We start from the raw sequence: 24,621 nt of genomic DNA on the forward strand, positions 1-24,621 counted from the left end.
CTTCCTTCTGGTACACTCCCCAGGGTGTTTCCTACAGTTGGCAAGGCTGGTGCAGCGGGCACAGACCCCCAAAGGAGGGCTTTCTTCGAATGTCCTTCTCTCAAGGTGTCTGCCAGGATGGCCAGCCTCCTAGCTGCTGGTAAACACAAGGAGACTCTACATTTTAACCATTGTAATGAAACCATCCAGTTGTAGCTTGGCAACTGTTTTCATCAACTTGGACCATAGACAGTACCATAGACAGGGGGGCTTAATTCTCCTGGATTTGGAGACTTGAAGTCCAAAATCAGCATGTCAGGACAACCATGTCTTGGTGATGGCCACCTTCTAATTTGTGCTCATTTGGCCTGCTTAGTGTGTTCACATGGAGTGATAGTTATCAATATTTTATTACAAGGACACTAATCCTGTTGGATTAAGGCCCCACCCTTACAAACTCTTCAACCTTAATTATTTCCAGATATAGTTACATTAGATATTAAGCCTTCAGTGTATGAATGGGTGTGGGGCACATACAATTCCATCTTTAGCAGTAATTTTGTATAGAAGTTACTTGAAGTCTGAGCCTTGTACTTCCTGGAGTGGATCCAGAACCTTGAAGTCACCAATTCTACCAGAACAATGAACTCTGCATATTCTACTGACCCTGTTTTAAGAGAGCACCAAAATATTTTACCAATAAGATAGAATCAATATTTAAATCAAAAGACTAGCAATGATCTGATTTTTTTGTGATCTCTAATATGATGTATGTAAATTCAACTTAAAGTACCATCCAATTACAGGAAAGCTATTCCAATGCTCTTATCTAACTGTAGGTTTGGGGTTACATTTATCCGTACTGTAAGCCACATAGATGAATTAATGGGTGTGGATACACAAATGTGTGAGGCTCTCTTTTCTTAATTACACCTATTTACCCAAGTGTAAGTCTGCATGAATGGCCTAAATAGGATTTTTCAAAAACACTCCTGATTTTCTGTGGGTTTATTTTTTTATTAACACTTTTATATCATATAATTGTTTTTAAACCCAGCATTTTTATGAAACCTCTAAGAATCTTGTAACAAATAACTTTCATGAATGATATGAACAGATCATTTCTATATTCTCTTCCTGCCATGATGTGATATGTAATTACAGGGCAATATGGCAATCAGAAAACCAACATTGATACAATCCACCTACCTTACTCAATTCTCCCAGTTTTTATATGAACCAAAGTGTCTGTTGTTTAGTTTTATGTAATTTTAATGTGAAGGCGAGTTTGCATCATCACCAACAGTGACAATATTTAGAACAATTCCATCACCATAACAATTCTCTGTAATAAGAATACTATGCAAAATGTAGTTGCTTTTTATGGATATTGTGGATAAAATGAATTAATTTGGGGGAGAAAGCTGTTTTGTGCTGGTTTTTTTTATAACCACACTCACTTTCCACCCCAATCCCAGTCTCAAGCCCTAGCAGTCACTAATCTATATCCACTGTTCAATCATCTCAAGAGTTAAAAATGGGGTTACACAGTATGTATGAGGTTTTATTTTCTTTTAGTGTTTTATTATTTTATATTATGAATGTGTGTGTGTGTGTGTGTGTGTGTGTGTGTGTAGATAGGAGCTTGTGAGATTGTGTACCCATGGAGGCACTGGATCCCCAGGAACTGGAGTTACAGGCCGCCATAAGGCACCTGACATGGGTACCATGACTCACACTCGGATAGAGCAGCCAGCACTCAACTCCTGAGCCATCTCTCCAGCCCTGATTTAAAAAACAAAACAAAACTGGTTTTATAGCTCAGTATAATTCCCTTCAGATCCATCCCATTCATGCTTTAATATACATCAATAGTTCACTCCTTGTTAGAACTGCTGGGTGGTAGTCCTTGGGATAATGAAGTGCCCAGTGACTGTCATAGGAATATGATACGGTCAGATCACATTTAAGAAATTCTCCTGCTTCCTGCATGATCAATAATTGGGAAGTGAGTAGGAAAAGAAGCAAAAGGAATGGGGTGCCCAAGCAAGAAACCCCGAGGGCCTAAACCAAAGCAGACACAGGGGGTGGATTAAATAAAGCATCTTATCTCCTCCAGGAAGGCAATGGTATTTGAACAGAGTGAAATATGTAAGATCATCAGGGTTTGGAAACTGGATGCAGCAGTTAGCTATGGAGAGGGGGCCAGAATGACTTCAGAGAAGTTATACTAGCAACAGCTCCCAGTCCCTAGCAACCTACTCCATGCTGTTCTTTGAGCCAGGTTATTCCCATCCATTCTCTCACTCACTTCAGAACTAACTCTGGGGAATGCTGTTTCAACTGATCCTTTACAGACTGAGAAACTGAGGCAAAGCAAGGCTGAGTGCTTCTCTCCAAGCTTTCCAATTCCTACCTGGCAAACACACTTGTTCTTCAGGTCTTCATTAGGCAACCAGAGAGTATATCCCACTTGCTAAGCTTTACTCTGTATTTTTGAGAAAATGATTTGAACAAAAATATGACAAAATTATTATGTTGGAATAATAGGATTAGGAGTTACTTTTACTGTATACATATCTTATATTTTCCATGTTTCCTTCCATGAGCACATATGGTACCCATAATCTGAAGAAATTTATAGTTTCATTTGAATAATAAAATAATATTCTCTGAGAAAGCAAGCATAGCCTTGGGAGTCTAAATTTATGCATGTTCTTTGGCAAGGAAGAAACTGTCTTCAGCAATCAGGCCTAGGAGTGCGAGCCAAGCCTGAGGATATTCCCAATAAAAGTCTTGGCAGACAGGAGCCCTGGGCGGGTGCTCACCCAAATCTGCCTCCGCTCAGCCATTACCTTGAGTTTCTCATCATCTCGTTGGTTCACAGAGACCACTGGGTTTTGCTTTGTTGGGTTTTGTTATTACTGTTATTTTATCAGTAATAATTTCAGGCAATGAAGCGAAAATTCCGGCAAAGTTCATCCTCTGCCAACACCTCATAAAGTCTCAGGATAATGACATCATGAATATGTATGCCTTGTTATTGTCACTGCTTTGTGGAATGACAGTTTCAGCTCAAGTGACTGTGTTCATTTCCCTCTCGCTGCTCAATCCTGCAGATTCTGCTTTAGTTCGACCCCGAATATCCTGCCTAGGTCCTCTCAGGCATGAGTTCCACACACCCTAGAGCAGACTTGCTTCTGTCTCTATTGTGGAGGTGGAATATCCCTCCAGGAAATGCTCATTTTCCCTGCTCCTCTGCAGTAGAGGTATAGGGAGCTATTTATTCTTTCATCTATTCAGCAGTAAACCCTCACAAAGTCATACTATGTACCAAACACGGTGCCAGTTTACCAAGGTGCGTAAGATGTATTTCTTAATTCAAGTTGAGAGATAGATGTATGAACACGCCTAGCTGTTACTGAACCATGGATGGTGTTGGGGAAGCTAATCTTGAGGACATGCACAGTGACACAGAAGTGAGGAAAAGTGATCAGAGCAGAGTATTACAAACCATTCAGAGCTATCAGAGAAAAGGAACATAGGATAAGAAGGGAGACAAGATAATGGTGTCTTTCACTGCTTTGTTAAAAAGCTGGTGAATCTGAACGTGGCAGCAAGACTGTTGAGGGATTAAAAGTGCAATGCAGTCCGGGTTTATAGAGGCCTAAACTGGAAGTGTGGAGGTGGGTGTGTATAAGAAACAGATTCAGAAAATATGCATATGACCAGCATGGAAGGAAATAGTGCGTGGTTGTCTTAGTTACTTTTCCATCACCAAGGCAACCTATAGAAGAAACCATTTAATTGTGGGGCTCATGGCTACAGAGTTAGAGTCCATGATCAACATGGCAGGAAGCATGGTAGCAGGCAGGCAGGCATGGCTCTGGAGCAATAACTGAGAACTTACATCTTGATCCACAAACTGGAGGCAGAGAAACAAAGAAAAAAAAACTGGGAATGGTATAGGATTTTGCAACCTTAAAACCTGTCTCCAGTGACACACCTCCTCCAACAAGGCCACACATCCTAATCCTTCCCTAGCAGTTCCACCAACTGGGGACCAAGCATTCAAATACATGAGCCTATGGGGGCCGTTCTCATTCAAACCACAACAGTGATTACAGGAGAAGTGTGCCCATTTGGAAGGATGAGGGAAGGGTATCAGAATGTGGGGGTGGGGATGAGGTGGAGTGAGAACCCATGAAGAGAAATTTTATAGATAGTTTAAGGGAAATCTAATCCATTTAAATATGTCATCTTTCCATCCAGGCTCTGATTGTTTCTTTTCAAATATTCAGAACTTCTTAAGATCACTTAATAAACTTAAGTCATTTTCTTCACATGTATCTCTCTTATTTCTTAGGTCAGTAACTACAGATCTGGGTTGGTTTTTTTGTTTTGTTTTGTTTTGCTATTTTAATTTCCCCTATTGCTACTGTAAATGGGTTCTTTTGCCATCTTATTTTCTTCTCAGTTGTATCAGTTAGGATTCTTTTTATTGCAAAGGACAGAAAACACAACTTGAATTGGTATAAACAAATAATAGCAGATATTTGAGTATTCCCTGAAGACATTGATCTAAGTATTTGATATGTACAAATCTTGAATTCATTTAAATAAAAATAAATGATGTATTGTCTTGTGTGACTGAAAAAAATGAGTCATATGTCTGTATCACATGACATAAGTGACTCTAGCAGCTCAAAGAATCAGCAACTGGATTAAGTCAGCCCCCATCCGTTGGCTCCACAGTGACAAAAGCAGCCCCCACTCTGTATACAGTGAGATTTGTGGTCCACCAGGGAAGGCTGCTTCATACAAAGACTAAAGGGTCTTAGTCCAGTTTGGGATATGCCCATTCCTGAGCAATCACCATTGCTAGGAGAGCATGGTGCTTTGATTGGCTACACATCATTTTGAAAACATCTCCCACTTACACAGGGAGAGTTATGCACCACTAAAGAAATCAGGTTCCTTTGCAAGAAGTTGTAGAAATGGAAAGAAAGGGGTAGATGCCCCAAACCAGCTACTACTCACTCTATTGGTAGGTTAAAGACTACACATGCCGGGCGGTGGTGGCACATGCCTTTAATCCCAGCACTTGGGAGGCAGACCCAGGCGGATCTCTGCGAGTTCGAAGCCACTCTGGGCTACCAAGTGAGTCCCAGGAAAGGCGCAAAGCTACACAGAGAAACCCTGTCTCGAAAAACCAAAAAAAAAAAAAAAGACCACACACGCGCACACACACACACACACACACACCATTAACAACCAACCAACTTAGACAGTTTTAAACTACTTTAATTTGAATATTGTACTGTTCCTGGAGTTGGTAGAGTCAGAGCCCGGGCTCTGGCAGTCCTTACAAGCCAGGCTCAGACACTCACCCTCAACAAACCAATGAGAGACAGGTAATAATAAAAGTAGAGAGTGGAGATTTATTCTATGTGATCGCATCGAGAAGAGGAACAAAAGAGGTTCCATGATGCTTCCTCCAAGTCTGTCTTTTGGGTCCTGACATGAGGTCTAGGTTTAAATAGAGGACAATAGGTAAACAATCCTAGTCAAGATGTAGCTTGCCTGCTCCATCCCCAGCCAGTCACTGAGCCATCTTTGTCTCAGCTCCAGGATCTCAGGGAAGGTAGCCTTACAAGTTATGAGAACTGGGTGGAAACAAGCTTCCCTCCCCCGTCAGGTTGACAACAGGCTCCAGCCTTTTCCTTCTCCCAGCATGAGACTCTTGGGGGGAAATTCCACTTTCTTGGGATCCATTATCCCACAGTCTGAGAGTCAAAGGGAGGGACTCAAATGTCTCTCCTTAGAACAACACTCCAGCTAGGATGGGTTAGACCAGTCATCCTAAATGTCGCCCTTTCCTTTAATATAATCTCTCTGTTCTTCCCACTGATGCTGGGCCTGCCTGGTGCCTTCCTCTTGGCCAATAGACAAGATCGACTTGACACAGGCAAAGACTTGAAGATGTTTTGAATTCCCTGCTGTTCCTTCTGCTTGAACTTGGCCACCACCAGGAGAGCAAGCTTGAGTTGGCCTGCTGGAAGACTAAAGACTTTCCCATGTAGGGAAAGCCAGGCTGTGCATGTCAGAGCTCTTTTAGATCAGCCAGCCCCCAGCTGGCTTGTGAACTAAGCACAGAAGCTTCCACAAGCCTTGCCAAGAGCAGCCGAGCCTGATGCTGAGCAGCATGTACCCAGCCACAGACTCATGAAAAACAATATGTAGCTGTCACCTGTCACTAAGCTTTAGGGTTTATAAAGCACCAATCAGTATCAAAAGGAGACTAATGAAACGATGATCAAAGGTAGCTAAGCCTAAGATACTCACAGGTTGTTTTGTTGGCTGGGAACAGAGCAAGAGATAAACGTGTGACTGCTGCCTACGTAGATTGCTGCAGTGGGCACATGGGCAGCCTAAGGCTTTCAAGTGTTAAGAGCTGGAAGAAAAGAAGAAAGTGGTCGGCAAACCAAACCAATCAATCTTCAAGTTTCCATTCACACATTTATTGAAATACTGTTAGGTGGTACACTGTAATGTGGGTGAAGATTAAGGGAGCAGGAGAAAGGACATTAATGACTAAGAATGTATGGAGCTGGGGCTGGGGCTGAGTGGCAGAGCCCTTGCCTGGCATGTGTGAGACTCTGAGTTTGAACCCCCGTAATTATTCTATATACACCATGGGTGCAAGTATATAATGTTATATAATAGGGTGCGTGCGTGCGTGCGTGCGTGCGTGCGTGCGTGCGTGCGTGCGTACACACAGGGAACATAAGCATCCTTCTGACATGACCAAGTGTATATTATAAGCATCCTCCTATAGGACCAAGGATACAAGAACTAAATGAGGTAGAAAGTAAAGTTACAGTTATGGGATGCAGGAAAAATGAAGGCGAGACACCAACCCAGTTTACTATCTAGAAAGAATAGAATTCTTAGACATTTGGAAGCTTGCATGATTTGCCAAAAATCTGAACAATGGTATAAACTGTTTCTGAAAACCTGGAAGAAAATCAGCTCATTCAAGCTGTTCTCTGGAATGAGCAGGCAGAGTATTAACCAGTCACCTGACTTTTACTTCCACCTGTCTTGGGCTCGGTCAGAAGTATTTGGGTCTTAAGTTTCCTCATCTCATAAAGTGAAGACAGTAGCTAATCTCTGATATTTCCTCTGCTTCCATAATCTTCTAATTGCTTCTGAGAAAGAAGAGCCCTCTCTAAAGAAGAAATATAGATTCTGGGGATCCTTGTCTGCCTTCCTTTGGGTCAGGGAATCCACTCCTCACCAGGGAGCTGTCAGAGGGGAGAAAAAAGGAGCAAAGTCTCATTCCCAAGCTGAAGGCAAGGTAGCTACATGCGTCAGGCTTCAACTCCATGATGAACAGAATGGTCTCTGAGCTGTTAACTTTTTTCCAGAAACGTTTCAAATCTCCCAAGAGTATTGAGGCCAAAAACCACTTTTTTTACTCTAAGAAAAAAATGATCAAATGTCTTCTTTTCCTCCAAACACAGAGCCTTGGGGTTCAAATAAATACTCATTTGATGACGTGGAAGTGATACCTCTGGATCAATTGTCAACACTTTCTTAATATAAGTAACCGATCAAGACATCAACAAGCTTCTAACATCTACCACCATTCAAAGAGCATACCTGTTTTCTGATGGGGAAAAAGCCCACCTTCAGTGTGTGTTCAGGAAACCAGCTCCCTGGGCGGCCCTTCTCTGTCCTTACTACATATTACTAAGGTTGGCCAATGGGATGTTCTCTGAAGACTTCAGGTTTTAGGTATTCTTTCTAGGTGCTTCTCATTAACTTTTTCCTTCCTCGGTGCAGCGTCTGTAAGTTTCCATGAATTCTACATGTTTCTAAAGCCTCCAAATCTCTGTCTGAGCATGCTCACTGGCGTTGCTAGAAGGCCATCTTGCTTTTAAGCTGTTGTTGGCAGATCAAAGTCCCAACTGACACCCTGGCAGAAGCAGTCTCATGCATAAGTCACAGAGTCAGGATGCTTCTCACTTCCTGTCCTCTAACATGTGTGCTCTGCATCCTTCCCTTTTTCTTTTACTCAACACAACTCACTGTATTTGACACTTTTTTTAAGGCAGGGTCTGTACATCCCAGGCTGCCCTTGATCTTCCTGCTCCTGTCTCCCAGTGCTAGAATTACAGATGCGCTACACTACATGCAGTTTATATTTTTTCACTTTTTAAAATTTAGGAGAGTGGTACCAGCCTAAATCATATTTCATTGAATTGATGTAGCTATGGGAAAGCTTGGAGGTATATTTAGTTTGTGTAATAAGTATGGGTTTTAGTTTAGGATTGCTTTTTACTTTCATTTTATCTTTTTTTTCTGAGAAGGACATGTTAAAGCCATCCTAGGATTAAAAGAGAAGTTGAGAACTTAATTTAATCAAATGATAAACGGAGAGAGACACAAAACGAAGTGTGTGTGGTTTATGTACATGTGTGTGTGTCCAGTGTCCGTGGGCACATGGTCATAGGCCAGAGGAGGATGCTGGGTGCCCTGCTCTGTCACTCTCCACCTTCTTCCCTTGAGACAGGGTCTCTGACTGAACCTGTAGCTAAGCTGGAAGTCAGCAAACCCCAGAGGTCCTCTCCTGTCTCTACCTCCCACAGCATGGCCCATGCCCAACTTGTGGGTGCTAGGTATTTAATCTTAGGTCCTCAGGCTTCTTCAACAATCCCTCTTACCACTGAACATTCTACCCCACCCAAAGTGATCAACTTAAGGGAACTCTGGGGTAACAATCAAAAATTCAGATTAACAACCCTGCCTTATCTACTCAGGAATAGTGCCACAAATATGTCTTAGGTGTCTTCATGTGTAAAGAGTAGAATAGAAAAAGTCGTTATGACTATTCAGTGAATAACGGTGCCTGAGTGTGGTTTGAATAGGAATGACCCCCATAGGCTCGTGTATTTGAATGCTTAGCCATCAAGGGATGGCATTACTCGAGAGGGATTAGGAAGAATGGCCTTGTTGGAGGAAGTGTGTCACTGGGGGGTGGGCTTTAGGGTTTCCAAAGCCCAGCCAGTCCTGTGTCACTCTCTTTCTACTGCCTGTGGATCCAGGTGTAGAACTCTCAGCTACTTCCCCAGCACCATGTCTGCCTGCCGCTACCATGTTCCCCACCATGATGATAATGGACTGAACCTCTGAAACTATAAGCCAGCCTCAATTGAACGTTTTCCTTTCTAAGAGTTGATGTAGTCAGGGTGTCTCTTCACAGCAATAGAACAATGACTCACACACTGAGAACAAGTGCTTAGGAAATTCAATAATGTATTGAATGAGAGTCGTGTCCATCATTTGGTGACTGCCGTTGTGTACCAAGTACTTCATAGACAATTACTTGTGCCTGCTACAATATTTTTTAGAATAGGCACAATCGTACCCATTTTAAATAAAAGTAAACCGAGACTCAAAGAAGTTGAAGACTTAAGTCTTACATCTAGCAACAGTGGCAGGGTCAGTTTCATGTCAGTGTTCAGCTGTCTGTCTCACCTTGAATTTATTTCCTCCAGAAAGCCTTGACATCCCAAGGCTTAGTTGGAGAAGCCCTCTTCTCCATTAGCTTTGTTCAAGACCTGTCCTACTCAAACAATATCACCAAATCATAATTGGGCCTCTGAACTACACATTCCTTCAAAGTGAGGTCTAGGCTTCCTTTGCCTACACAGATCTCAGAATGGAGTCTTTTTTTTCCGATTTAAATAACATTTTTCCCATTTATTTTACATACCGACAGCAGTTTCCCCTCCTTCCTCTCATCCTGGTCCCTAGTCCCCTGTCCTCCACCCCTCCTCCCCGTCCACTCCTCCTCCTTCCATGGGCTTGAACAAAACATGACATATCAAGTTGAGGCAGGACCAGCTCCTCCCCCTGCATCAAGCCTGGACAAGGTAATCCAGCATGAGGAACAGGTTCCCAAAATCCAGCTAAGTGCCAGGGACAGGTCCTGATCTCACTGCTAGGAGCCAAGCTACACAACTGTCTCACACACGCAAAAGGCCTAGGTCGGTCCCATACAGGCTCCCTAACTGTTGGTCCAGAGACCATGAACTCCCACAAGCTCAGGTCTGCCTCTCTGTGGGTTCCCCTGTCCTGACCTCCCTGCTCACACAATCCCTCCTCCCTTTCTTCAGCAAGACTCCCGGAGCTCAGCCCAGTGCTTGGCTGTGGATCTCTGCATCTGCTTCCATCAGTTACTGAATAGAGTATCTCTTGATGACAATTAGGGTAGTCACCAATCTGATTACAGTAGATGGCCAGTTTAGGCGCCCTCTCCATTGTTGCTAGGAGTCTGAGCTGGGATTATTCTTGTGGATTCCCGGGGGTTCCCCTGGTGCCAGGTTTCTCTCAAACCCTAAAATACCACCCCCATCAAGACATCTCTTTAGTTACTCTCCCCCTCAGTCCACCCCAACCTGCTCCCTCAATTTCCCATCCCTCCATCCCTCACTCCCCCTCCCCCCACTTTAACCAGGAGATATCTTCTATTTTCCCTTCCAAGAAAAGTCCATGCATCCCTCTTTGGGCCCCCCTTGTTATCTAGCCTCTCTTGGGCTGTGAATTGTAAGTTGGTTATCCTATGCTTTACTCCTAATATCTATTTATGAGTGAGTATATACCATGTTTGTCTTTCTGGGTCTGGATTACCTCACTCAGGATGGTTTTTTTTTTTCTAATTCCATCCATTTGCATGCAAATTTCATGAGGTGATTATTTTTTAGAGCTGAGTAATACTCCATTGTATAAAATGAACCAAGTTTTACTTATCCATTCTTCAGTTGAGGGACATCTAGGTTGTTTCCACATTCTGGCTATTATGAATAATGCTGCTATGGACATAGTTGAACAAGTGTCCTTGTGGTATGATTGAGCATCCTTTGGGTATATGTCCTAGATTGGTATAGCTGTATCTTGAGGTAGATTGATTCCCAATTTTCTGAGAAACTGCCATGTTGATTTCCAAAGTGGCTGTTCAAGTTTGCACTCCCACCAACAGTGGAGGAGTGTTCCCTTTGCTCCACATCCTCTCCAACATAAGCTGTCATCAGTGTTTTTGATCTTAGCCATTCTGACAGGTGTGAGAGGGTATCTCAGAGTTGTTTTGATTTGTACTTCCCTGATGACTAAAGATGTTGAGTAATTCCTTTAATGTCTTTTGGGCATTTGAGATTCTTCTGTTGAGAATTCTCTATTTATATCTGTACCCCATTAAATCACATTATTTGGTATTTTGATATCTAGTTTCTTGAATTCTCTATATATTTTTGGAGATCAGCCCTCTGACAGATATGGAGTTGATGAAAATCTTTTCCTATTCTGTAGGTTGCTGTTTTGTCTTATTTTCTGTGTCCTTTGCCTTACAGAAGCTTTATAGTTTCAGGAGGTCCCATTTATTAATTGTTGATCTCAGTGTCTGTGCTACTGGTGTTATATTCAGGAAGTAATCTCCTGTGTCAATGCATTCAAGGCTATTTTCTATTTTTCTCTTCTATCAGGTTAGTGTAACTGAATTTATATTGAGGACTTTGATCCACTTGGACTTGAGTTTTGTGCAGGGTGGTAGATATGGATCTATTTGGATTCTTCTTCATGTCAACATCCAGTTATGCCAGCACCATTTGTTGAAGATGCTTTCTTTTTTCCATTGTATTATTTTGGTTTCTTTGTCAAAAATTAGGTGTTCATAGGTGTGTGGATTAATGCCAAGGTCTTCAATTCAATTCCATTGGTCCACCATATCATCTGCCAATAGCAAAACTTTGTTTTTGCTGGGCTGCGGTGGCACACTCTTTTAATCCCAGCACTCAGGAGGCAGAGCCAGGCAGATCTCTGTGAGTTTGAGGCCAGCCTGGTCTACAGAGCGAGATCCAGGACAGGCACCATTCAGTCCACTTGCACCAAAACTACACAGAGAAACCCTATCTTGAAAAAAGAAAAAAAAAATTGACTTCTTCCTTTCCAAATTGTATCCCTTTGATCTCCTTTTGTTGTCTTATTGCTCTAGCTAGAACTTTGAGTACTATATTGAATAGAAATGGAGAGAGTGGACAGTCTTGTCTTGTTCCTGATTTTAATGGAATCACTTTGAGTTTCTCCTCATTTAATTTGATGTTGGCTGATGGCTTGCTGTATATTGCTTTTATTATGTTTAGGTACGTTCCTTGTATCTCTGATTTCTCCAAGACCTTTATCATGAAGGGGTGTTGGATTTTGTCAAAGGCTTTTTCAGTATCTCATGAGATAATCATGTGCTTTATTCTTTCAGTTTATTTGTATGGTGGATTACATGGACAGATTTTTGTATGTTGAACCATCCTTGCATCTCTGGGATGAAGCCAACTTGGTCATGATGGTTGATTTTTTTTTTATGTGTTCTTGGATTCGGTTTGCCAGTTTTTATTGAATATTTTTGCATCTATGTTCAGGAGGGAGATTGGTCTATAATTCTCTTTCTTTGTTGCATCTTTGTGTTTGGGCATCAGGGTAACTGTAGCCTCATAAAAAAAGAGTTTGGTAATGTTTCTTCTTCTGTTTCTGTTGTGTGGAACAATTTGAGGAGTATCGGTGTTAGTTCTTCTTTAAAATCTGGTAGAATTCTGTGCTGAAACCATCTGACCCCAGGTTTTTTGTTTTTGTTTTTGTTTTTTGTTTTTTTGTTTTTTTTTTTTTTTTTTTTGGTTGGGAGATTTTTTAATGACTGCTTCTATTTCCTTAGGAGTAATAGGTCTGTTTAAATTTTTTATCTGGTCTTGACTTAATTTTGGTGTATGGTGCCTATCAAGAAAATTGTCCATTTCATTTAGATTTTCCAATTTTGTTGAGTACAAGTTTTTGAAGTATGACCTAATGATTCTCTGGATTTCCTCAGTGTCTGTTGTTATGTCCCCCTTTTCTTTTCTATTTTTGTTAATTTGGATATTCTCTCTGCTTGGGTTACTTCAGATAAGTTTAGAAATCTAACTTGTTGATTTTCTCAAAGAATCAACTCTTTGTTTCATTGATTTTTTTTGTATTGTTCTCTTTCTTTCTATTTTATTGATTTCAGCCCCAAGTTTGATTATTTCCTGCCATCTACTCCTGCTGGGTGAGTTTGCTTCTTTTTGTTCTAGAGCTTTTCAGGTATGCTGTTAAGTTGCTAGTATGAGGTTTCTCCAAATTCTTTATGTAGGCATTTAGTGCTGTGAACTTTCCTATTAGCACTGCTTTCATTGTGTCCCATAAGTTTGGGTATGTTATGCATTCATTTTCATTGAATTCTAGGATGTCTTTAATTTCTTTCTTTATTTTTTCCTTGATTCAGTGGTGATTTAGTTGAGAGTTGTTCAGTTTCCATGAGTTTATAGGATTTCTGTAGTTTGTGTTGTTGTTGAATTCTAACTTTATCCCATGGTAATCCAATAATATACATGGAGTTATTTCAATTTTTTGTATCTGTTTAGATATGCTTTATGACCACTTATGTGGTCAATTTTAGAGAAGGTTTCATGAAGTGCTGAGAAGAAGGTATATTCTTTTGTGTTTGGGTGAAATGTTCTGTAGATATCTGTTAAGTCTATTTGAGTCATAACATCTGTTAATTCCCTTATTTCTCTGTTAAGTTTCTGTCTGGCAGACCTGTCCATTGCTAAGAGTGAGGTGTTGAAGTCTCCCACTTTTATGTGTGGAGTTTTATGTGTAATTTAAGCTTCAGAAATGTTTCTTTTACAAATGTGGGTGCCTTTGTATTTGTGCATAGATGTTCAGAATTAAGACTTCATCTTGATGGGTTTTTTCTGTGATGGATATGAAATGTCCTTCTTCATCTCCTTTGATTAATTTTAATTTGAAGTCTATTTTGTTGGATGCTACACCAGCTTGCTTCTTAGGTTTATTTGATTGGAAAATCTTTTCCCAACCCTTTACTCTGAGGTAATGTCTGTCTTTCAAGTTGAACTGTGTTTCTTGAATGCAGCAGAAGTATGGATCCTGGTTTGTTTGTGTGTTTGTTTGTTTATCCATTCTGTTAGCTTGTGTGTGTGGAGGGGGGTTGTTTTGGTTTTTTTGTTTTGTTTTGTTTTGTTTTTTTGGTTTTTCGAGACAGGGTTTCTCTGTGTAGCTTTGCGCCTTTCCTGGGACTCACTTGGTAGCCCAGGCTGGCCTCGAACTCACAGAGATCCGCCTGGCTCTTGTGTGTTTTTATAGGTGAATTAAGTACATTGATGTTAAGAGATATTAATGACCAGTGATTGTTAATTCTTGTTATTTTTTGGTTTTGGTGATGTGTGTGTGTGTGTGTGTGTGTGAGAGAGAGAGAGAGAGAGAGAGAGAGAGAGAGAGAGAGAGAGAGAGAGAGAGAGAGAGAGAGAGAGAGAGAGAAAGAGAGAGAGAGAGAGAGAGAGAGACCTTTCTTTGGGTTTTGTTGATGTGAGATTATCTATTGCCTATGTTTTCATAGGTGCAGCTAACTTCCTTGGGTTGGAGTTTTCCTTCTAGTACTTCCTGTAGGGCTGCATTTGTGGATAGGTATGGTTTAAATCTGGTTTTGTTATGTCATGTTTTCTCCTTCAGTGGTGATTGAAAGTTTTGTTTGGTATAGTCATCTGGGCTGGCATCCGTGGTCTCTTAGTATCTGCAAAATGTCTGTCTTTCAGAGTTTCCATTGAGAAGTTGAGTTTAATTCTGATGGATCTGCCTTTACATGCTACTTGGCTTTTTTCCTTCACAGCTCTTAATATTCTTTCTTTAATGTATATCTTCAGTGTTTTGATTATTATGTAACAAGGAGACTATTTATTTATTTATTTATTTATTTATTTATTTATTTATTTATTTTGTCTTTTTGGGTCCAGTCTATTGGTGTTCTGTAAGCTTGTTATATCTTCATAGGCATGTCCTTCTTTAGGTTGGGAAAGTTTTCTTCTATAATTTTGTTGAATATATTTTCTGTGCCTTTTGGGCTAGAATTCTTCTCCTTCTTCTATCCCTATTATTCTTAGATTTGGTCTTTTCATGGTGTCCCAGATTTCAAGGATGTTTTGTGTTAAGAATTTGTTGGAATTAACTTTTTTTTTTTTTTTTTTGGTTTTTCGAGACAGGGTTTCTCTGTGTAGCTTTGTGCCTTTCCTGGAACTCACTTGGTAGCCCAGGTTGGCCTCGAACTCACAGAGATCTGCCTGCCTCTGCCTCCCAAGTGCTGGGATTAAAGGTGTGTGCCACCACCGCCCAGCTTGGAATTAACATTTTCTTTGACCAATGAATCTATTTCTTCTATCACATCTTCATTGCCTGAGATTCTTCTCTCTTGCATTTGTTGGTGATGCTTGCAACTATAGTTCCTGTTTGCTTATCCAGATTTTCCATATCCAGAATTCCCTTGGTTTGTCTTTTTTTTTATTGCCTCTATTTCAATTTTCAAGTATTGAACTGTTTTCTTCACCTGTCTGATTTTTTTTCTTGACTATCTTTAAGGGATTTATTGATTTTTTCCAATTTTTGTTTGTCTTTTCCTTGATTTCTTTAAGAGAATTTTTCATTTCCTTTTTGAGGGTCTCTATCATCTTCATAAAGTTATTTAAAGGCCATTTTCTTCTGTTTCATCTGCGTTGGGATGTTCAGGTCTTGCTGTTGTAGGACCACTGGGTTCTGGTGGTGCCATATTTCTTTATGTTGTTGAATGTTACACTGCCATTTACCCATCTAGGTTTGGGGCAATTATAGGTGCAGGTGTTGATTCTTGTGATGTCTTTTTGGATGGGTCTTTTGTTCCTGTATTGTCTGTTTCCTTTATTGTCTTTTGGGCTGAATGGCCAAAGGTTCTGGTTGTTGGCTGGTCCTCAGGTCCAGTGGGGTTGTCTCAGCTGAGGCTTGGGGGTTTGGGTGCCTAAATGCAGCACATTCTCCAGTTCTTCTGGCTTAGGTGGGCTTTACTTGTGTCTATGGAGACTCTTCTTCCTACTGGTGTGGGTTGTGCCTGTGCCTGTTCTTCCAGCTGGTGTAAGTGGTACTGGTGCCTATAGGATTCAAACTACCACATTCTGCAAACATTGCCCCCCAATTACAACTTCCTCAATGAGTGTACCCCATTTCCTTTGTGAAATTTGACCTGTCAAAGGTGGAGCTCATTGTATTATTGACTGAGTCAAAGCCTGCCTCGGTTCCACACAAGCTGTGTTTATTTTATGTAAAATAATACTTCTTAGACACAGCTTATCCTCAGTCTTTTGCAATAATCATAGACAAGACTCTTCTTAGGCTGATGAGAACAACATAGGGACAACATTTAGACATCTAAATTATTTTCTAGACCCATAGGATCAAACTCACTTTTTTTTTTCAGGTTTATTGATTTATTATGTATACCATGTTCTGCCTGCATTGCCTTTATGCCAGAAGAGGGCACCAGATCCTATTATAGATGGTTGTGAGCCACCACGTGGTTGCTGGGAATTGTACTCAGGAACTCTGGAAGAGCAGTCAGTGCTCTTAACATCTGAGCCATCTCTCCAGCCTTAAACTCACTTCTTAGTCACTTCTTTAAATTGCTGTGCAAAGTGAATCAGTAGCAGTGGGGAATATAACAGAGGATGTGGCCTTGGTGAACTTGGTGCCTTAGTCACTGGTCTATTGCTGTGAAGAGACACCATGACCAAAGCAACTCTTAGAAAAGAAAGAGGGGGGCTTGCTTACAGTTTTACAGGGTCAGTCCAATATCATCACGATGGGACTCATGGTGGCAGGCAGGCATAGTGCTGCAGAAGCAGTTCAGAGCTTTACACACTGATTCACAAGCAGCAGCAGCAGCAGAGAAAGAGACAGAGAGAGAGAGAGAGAGAGAGAGAGAGAGAGAGAGAGAGAGAGAGAGAGAGAGAGATTGGACCTGGTGGGGGTTTTTAAACTGAAAGCCTACCACAAGCAACATGCTTCCTCCAACATACTTCCTAATGTCTCTAATCCTTCTCAAACAGTTCCACTTTCTGGTGACTAAGCATTCAAATATATAAGCCTATGGGGCCATTCTCATTCAAACCACCACATTCTACTCCCTGGAATGGAATAGCCACATCATAATGCAAAATATATTTAGTCCAGCTTCCAAAGTCCTTATAGTCTTTCATGGTTTCAACGCTGTTTAAAAGCCAAAGACTCTTCTAAGAGTCAAGGCTACCTCTTAACTATAACCCCTGTAAAATCAAAGAAACATGTATAGACACAGAAACACACACATTTGCACACAAGAAATCCCATAAAAACCCCAAACCAGAAACCATAATATATAAGCAAAAGACCTGTAAGGGAAAAAAACACCCAGACAAAGCATTGTGAAACAGACAAACAAATAAAACTCCAAAAATACCATTGAGTTTGTTTTCTGTTGGCTGTCAACTGCTAGGCATGGAGCCTACACTTGCATGGTTTGTATATCCAGTGAGACTCCATTGGAGAAAATGAATTTTTCCTTTGTGAACAGTTACCAATTGGAGACAGTTTCTGGGTGAGGGATGGGGGTTTGTGTCGACTTCTCTTCTCAGTGCTGGGACCCCATCTGGCTTACACCTGTGCAGGCCCTGTGCATGCTCCTGCAGTCTCTATGAGTTCCTATGTGCATTTGTCCTGCTGTGTTTAGAAGGCCTGGTTTCCTTGGTGTCCTCCATCCCCTCTGGCTCTTACAATCTTTCCACCTCATTTTTCCACATGGTTCCCTGAGTCCTGAGGGGAGGGACTTGATGGCAACATCCCATTTAGGACTGAGTGTTCCAAGGTCTCTCACTCTGCACATTGTCCCGCTGTGGATCTCTGTACTTGTTCCCATCTGCTGCAGGAGGAAGCTTCTCTGATGATGGCTGAGAAAGACATTGGTCTATGAGTACAGCATAGTAAACCTTCCTCGTACAAAACCAGACTTCCTCCAACAAGGTCACAATTCCTAATCCTTCTCAAACAGTTCCATTCCCTGGTGACTAAGCATTCAAATACATGACCCTCCTTGAACAACCGTACTTGGCTAACTAAATGAAATAAATTATCATAGGTTTTGTTCAAACCCCCATTTGCAGACTGTTATAGTAACTTTCCCAAAGGATCTTTAGCTTCAAGCTTCTCCTCCCTCCAAACTTTTTATGATGCCACTAACAGAGGAAGATCTTTTTAAAACCCAAACCTGCATCGTGACTTTTAGTGTCCGCCATCCTTACAGGATAAAGTCCAAACCCGGCATTTGGAAAGTGATAACCCCGTGTTTTCTGACCTCAACTGAATAGGTTCGATGAAAATGTGTCTCCTCTTCTACTCCCCTCTCCATTCCCCACCTTTGCAATTTGACTTTGTATCTCTTCCCAACAAGGAGGGAGGACTGTCTCCCCACCTTTGAATCTAGGCTGTGGGTGTTGGACTCTCTGACCAATAATAAAGAGTAAAAACACTCCAGTCTGGCCAATGTTTGCCTGGAAACTTCTCATGCTCAAGAATAACTTCTGGCCCAGACAGATCTTATCTGAAACTGCAGAGGTAGAGCTGAAGCCAGAAAATTAGCCACTGAGCCCCCACCCCGATATACCCTTTCCCTTCCCCCCTTCATACCTACAGAACCTCAAGCCCCCAGAGCCACAGCACAGCCTCAACTTCCTCAACGAGACTGTGGCCCTTCCATTGTTCTGGTTTAAAGAATGATTTTGCTCCTGGAAATGCCCATCTTTTGTCTTTTATTTCTACGTTGCCTCCATCAAATCCATTGTAACAAATAATAAATGGCTGAAATGACAGAGTACCAAGTCTAAACCAAGGTCTGTAGGGGCCTTGCCCACATTCACTCCTTTTTATAGAACACACACACATGAAAAAGTCCGGGGTACTCTGCTAAATGCTAAGAACCACACAGCCCCATCAATCTACCCAGCCAATGTCCAACCAACCACAAAGCCTAGGCAAGCCAGCTCCCAGCCTACCCACCAGGTCACCACCTACTTATGATCAACCCCAGCTGAAATCAGCCAAGTCTGGCCCTGTTCAGCAGAAAACCTGAGCTAGCCTACACATCTTCCACAATAAAAAATGCTCTCCATTTAGGATGATTTGTTACATAATAATTGCTCTCTGAGACATCAATGCATCTTCCAACTTCTTCCCCATCTTCCTTCATTCAACTCAAACTATTTAATATTTCCTGAGTCCCACAGTCATATTTCAGTGCGTTGGCATGATGTACCCTCTGCCTAGGAGGCTTGTTGCTCTTTCTTATCTTGTGTTTCTACTTATCCTTCAAGATCTGTCAACAAACATGATCATCCATTCATCAGTTATTTATTGAGACAAGGCACTGAGATGTCAGAAGTGAATGTGGCCATCTGTACACTCCCTAGATTACTGGTGAATGAAAGTCAACTAGTTAATTATGCTACTCTCCTCTTTCTTTCTCTAAACACTGATCTTTCCCCCTTGTTTTTTCCAGCTTTTTGAGTCATGATCTTTCTATGCAGCCTTGGCTGGCCTGGAACTCATTATGTAAACCAGGTTAGCTTCAAACTTATACAGATCCACCTGCCTCTGCTTCCCAAGTGCTGCGTTTAAAGACGTGTGCCACCATGCCTGGCTCCTATTGTTTTTATTTCTCCCTGAGCACTATCTTTCCTCAATTAGAGCATCTCTCAGCATGACTAAAGAATAGTAATAGTCTTATTTATGAGGAGCAGATGAGATCTTGAAGGTCAAGCACTGAACTGAGTGCCTTTGGAAAAGCCCCACACTCACGCGAGCCATAGGGCTCTTGTGTTGTACCGGGGCGCCCTCTGCTGTGTGTACATGTGTCTTGTGCACACTACTAGGGAATGAGTTTCCAGAATGTCTCATTCCAGATAAAGAGTCCATTTCCTTAATCATGGGTGTCCTGGGCCTCCCTGTAAGGCCATAATCAGGGTCAGTTCCTTTTATAGCTGCCACTAATGTATACTTGCTCCTTGGTAGAAAAATAAAGCCACTATTTAATGAGGAATAAGAAGGAGCTGTCCCAGCTGTAATGGGTTAAGGTGTCAGAGAACAGCCAGTCAGCCCCCTGCTGGCCATGTTGCCCCTATGTGTGGTTTGAATCAACAAAACATTTTGGTTTAGGCTTTGTGTCTTATTTAGATTATAAATAATCCCTTCAGAAATAGCAAAGGATAACTAGAGACGGCATGGCAGATGAAACATAGAACACTTGCCATGCTTGAGAGACAGAAAGCAGTTATACACAAAGGAGTTCACCTACAGCATCCGAGTGCAGTGTTTCCATTGATGGAATAAAGAAATCCACAGATTACCACATAAAGATACCACATCAGCCAGATTATGTGCCATCGTTACTAATCATATCACTGCTACAATATCAACACAGCAAAGATAAAATATAACAAAAATTAACAAAACACCTATATTTGCTGTGATGAAACTTGGCCAGGTTTAGAATCGCTCGAAGACACACCTCTAGGCGTGGCAGAGGTTTAACTGAAGAATGCTCCACCCCGAATGTGGGTGACACTATCCCGTAGTCCAGGATGCCAAACTGAATACAAAGAAGAAAGCAATTGGCTGCCCCAGAGTTTGTCCCTCTCCGCTACCTGACCACAGGTGCAGTATGACCAACTCCCTCTCTTCCTGCCGCCAGATAAAGCCGTTCTCCCGACTCCAACTTCTCTGCCATCACGGACAGCATCCTCACGCTGTGCGCCGGGATAAACCTAGCATTGTGTGGCTTTTGTCGGATGGTTTGGGAAAACAATGAGAAAAATCACAAATCCGGTGCTAGGATGTGCCACGGCTCTGATAAACTGGATCACGGTGTATACCAGGCCTTTGGAATCAGTTTATGCGAAGAAGATGGAGGAGTTTGCAGTTGTGGACTAGAGAACCCTGAGAATGCTCTACGCAGGGCTTAATGGGCCATTCTGGTGGGAGTTAGGAAGGCCAGAATGTCGGCAAAATTCAGACAGTAGAGACCCAGCTCATGAGGTTCCAGACGGGAGCTGGGCAGAGGCCATTCATTTTACCCTCTGAGGAGAACCGGACTACATTCTATCTATGTCCTTAAAAAAAAAAAAAAAACTTTAATGAGGCTGAATTTTAGGACAATGGGCCAGTTTCTTCAGTGGAGGATATTTCAAGACAGCCCAGTGCTCAAGCTGCAGCATGATTGTTGTTTGTTGTGCTTACTCAGATAAGGGGAGCAAGGAGAAAGGGATGGAAAGTATACATGTGAACCAGGAAAGAAGAGAGAACACATTTAAAGATTTGAATGAGATAAAAATAGATATATCTGTTAAAAGGATTAATGTCATTGGAGAGAAACCTTGTGCTCACCTTCTGCTCTGCCAACTGGGCAAGATCCAACCCACCAAAGGCCCTACTTCTTGAAAATGCAAATTAATTGGAAAGGAGAGTCTGGACTGAGGACAGAGCCACAGCGGTTCTCTACTAAAAAGCAACCACCTAGGGAAGTGGTTTCCCAAGTCCAACAGCAGAGGCACACAGAGGCCCCCGTATCTGTGACAGATGAAAGCCAGGCTCCATTACAAACTGACAGCAGACCTTGTCGACACCATGCTGGTTTCGCAGGCAAGCAACATGCAAGAGTCAGGGATTTATGGAGGCTTGCACCAATGTTCCAGCAAGCTCCTAAAGCCAGGCAATGTGTGGCAGAGTCAGATTCCTTGCCAGAAGGTTCTGAGAAGCCACTGTATGAAACGCTAAGGTAAAGCCCAAGTTACAACAAAGGCATCCTAGATGTTGGAGACACCAGGACCATAAGATATTGTCTTAGTTAGGGCTACTATTGCTGTAATGAAGCACCATGACCAAAGTAATCTGGGGAGGAAAGGTCTATTGGCTTATGCTTTCATATTACTGTTCATCATTGAAGGACGTCAGGACAGGCAGGGCAAGATCCTGGAAGCAGGAACTGATGCCGAAGACATGGAAGGGTGCTGATTACTGGGCTTGCTCAACCTGCTTTCTTTTAGAAGCCAGGACTACCAGCCCTGGGATGGCACCACCCAAAATGGGCTGGGCCCTCCCCCATCAATCACTAATTAAGAAAATGCCATACAGGCTTGCCTACAGCTCAACATTATGGAGGCAATTTCTCAACTGAGGTTCCTTCTCTTTGATGACTCCAGCTTGTGTCAAGTTGACACAAAACTAGCTAGCACAGACTCCCACTGAGACTTGAGGGAGGTAATGTGCGTCGTAGGAAAGAATTATCCAAGACTTTTGGAGCCCAGATGTTTCATCAGAAATTCAAGTTGTCAAACATGGAGCTCCAGGTTTTAGTGTTTTTTTGGTTTTCTTGTTTGTTTTTTGTTTGTTTGTTTGTTTGTTTTATGGATTTCATTCATGTTTGCCTCAATCATTTTTTGTTGGGGTCGGTCATGTTCCTCCCTTTCAGAATGAGAATATTTCTCTGTATCATTGTATACTGGAAGGATGCGACTGGCGTTTGATTTTACAAATGCACACAGTTAAGAGTTTGTCTTTAGGAACTTTCCAAAACGCTCGGTGGGAGGTGGAGGGGGCAGCGTCTGCCCGAGCTGCGCTGTGCTACGCTCCTCTTTCCACTCTCCGGCGCCCGCCCGCTCACCGGCTGTGAAAAATGGTGAAAGAAACCACTTACTATGATGTTTTGGGGGTCAAACCCAATGCCACCCAGGAAGAACTGAAAAAGGCATACAGAAAATTGGCCTTGAAGTACCACCCTGATAAGAATCCAAATGAAGGCGAAAAGTTTAAACAGATTTCTCAAGCTTATGAAGTTCTTGCTGATTCCAAAAAAAGGGAATTATATGATAAAGGAGGCGAACAAGCTATTAAAGAGGGTGGAGCAGGTGTTGGTTTTGGCTCGCCCATGGATATCTTTGATATGTTCTTTGGAGGAGGAGGAAGGATGCAAAGAGAAAGGAGAGGTAAAAACGTTGTGCACCAGCTCTCAGTGACCTTAGAGGACTTCTATAATGGTGCAACAAGAAAACTGGCTCTTCAGAAGAATGTGATTTGTGACAAATGTGAAGGCCGAGGTGGTGAGAAAGGAGCAGTAGAGTGCTGTCCCAACTGTCGGGGAACTGGCATGCAAATAAGGATTCATCAGATCGGACCAGGAATGGTTCAGCAGATTCAGTCGGTGTGCATGGAGTGCCAGGGTCATGGAGAACGCATCAGTCCTAAAGACAGGTGTAAAAGCTGCAATGGAAGAAAGATAGTGCGAGAGAAGAAGATTTTAGAAGTTCATATTGATAAAGGTATGAAAGATGGTCAGAAGATAACATTCCCTGGTGAAGGAGACCAAGAACCAGGACTGGAGCCAGGGGATATTATCATTGTGTTAGACCAGGGCCATGCTGTTTTTACACGATGAGGAGAAGACCTTTTCATGTGTATGGACATACAGCTGGTTGAAGCATTGTGCGGCTTCCAAAAGCCAATATCCACTCTTGACAACTGAACCATAGTCATCACCTCTCACCCAGGTCAGATGGTCAAGCATGGAGATATAAAATGTGTGCTAAACAAAGGTATGCCAATATACCGTCGGCCATATGAAAAAGGACGTCTGATCATTGAGTTTAAGGTGAACTTCCCTGAAAACGGCTTTCTCTCTCCTGATAAACTCTCTTTGCTGGAAAAACTCCTTCCCGAAAGGAAGGAAGTAGAAGAGACTGATGAAATGGATCAGGTAGAACTGGTGGACTTTGATCCGAACCAGGAAAGACGGCAGCATTATAACAGAGAAGCATATGAGGACGATGAACATCACCCCAGAGGTGGTGTTCAGTGTCAGACCTCCTAATGGGCCAGTTACTCTGCCATTCTATATGCAGTAGTGAATGTGGGAAGGACTGTAATCATAATATGCTCACTACTTGGCTATTGTTTTTGTTTTAATATTCAACTATAGTAGTGTTTTAAAAGTTAAATGAAGAATAAACACAAATATAAAAGCTCAAAAAAAAAGAGTTTGTCTTTAATCTTAGATGAGACTTTGGACTTTTGAGGAGTGCTGGGACTGTTAGAAACTATAGGCAAAATGGCATGTTTTGAATTATGAAATGAATATGAGACTAACTCTAAAAGCCAAGGGTAGAACATCATGGATTTAAATGTTTGGGTGAGCTGGGTAGTGCACACCTTCAATACCACTACTCAGGAGGCAGAAGCAGGTGGATTTCTGGGGGTTAAGGCCAGCCTGTTCTACATATCCAGTTCCAGGACAGCCTGGATTCTGTCTCAAAAATAAATAAGTAAATAGAATGTTTGGGAGTTAGGTTGACTAGGGGTGGACTAGTGATGGTAACAAGTTTCATTGTAAACTTGACTGGTGAGAATCCCTAAAAGACATAATGAGGAAGGCGACAGTGTTTCCAGGGAGACTTCACTAGGCAGCACCATGCACCGGTCTTTCTTTTATTATTTTGTTACAAGAAAAGTAACTTTCTGTCTAAAGAGAATGCATCCGGCTGGAGAGATGGTTCAGTGGTTAAGAGCACCGACTCCTCTTCCAGAGGTCCTGAGTTCAATTCCCAGCAACCACATGGAGGCTCACAACCACTTGTAATGAGATCTGGTGCCCTCTTCTGGCTTGCAGGGACACATGCA

The 24,621-nt window shown here is 42.0% G+C and overlaps 1 pseudogene; it reads left to right on the plus strand.

Moving 5' to 3' along the window:
• Window positions 1-22,524: 22,524 nt before the first annotated feature.
• LOC114690370 lies at window positions 22,525-23,966 on the plus strand (annotated as a pseudogene).
• The last annotated feature ends 655 nt before the right edge of the window (window positions 23,967-24,621 follow it).

This window comes from Peromyscus leucopus, chromosome 7 (assembly GCF_004664715.2).
Source record: "Peromyscus leucopus breed LL Stock chromosome 7, UCI_PerLeu_2.1, whole genome shotgun sequence".
In the NCBI taxonomy this organism is placed as follows: domain Eukaryota; kingdom Metazoa; phylum Chordata; class Mammalia; order Rodentia; family Cricetidae; genus Peromyscus; species Peromyscus leucopus.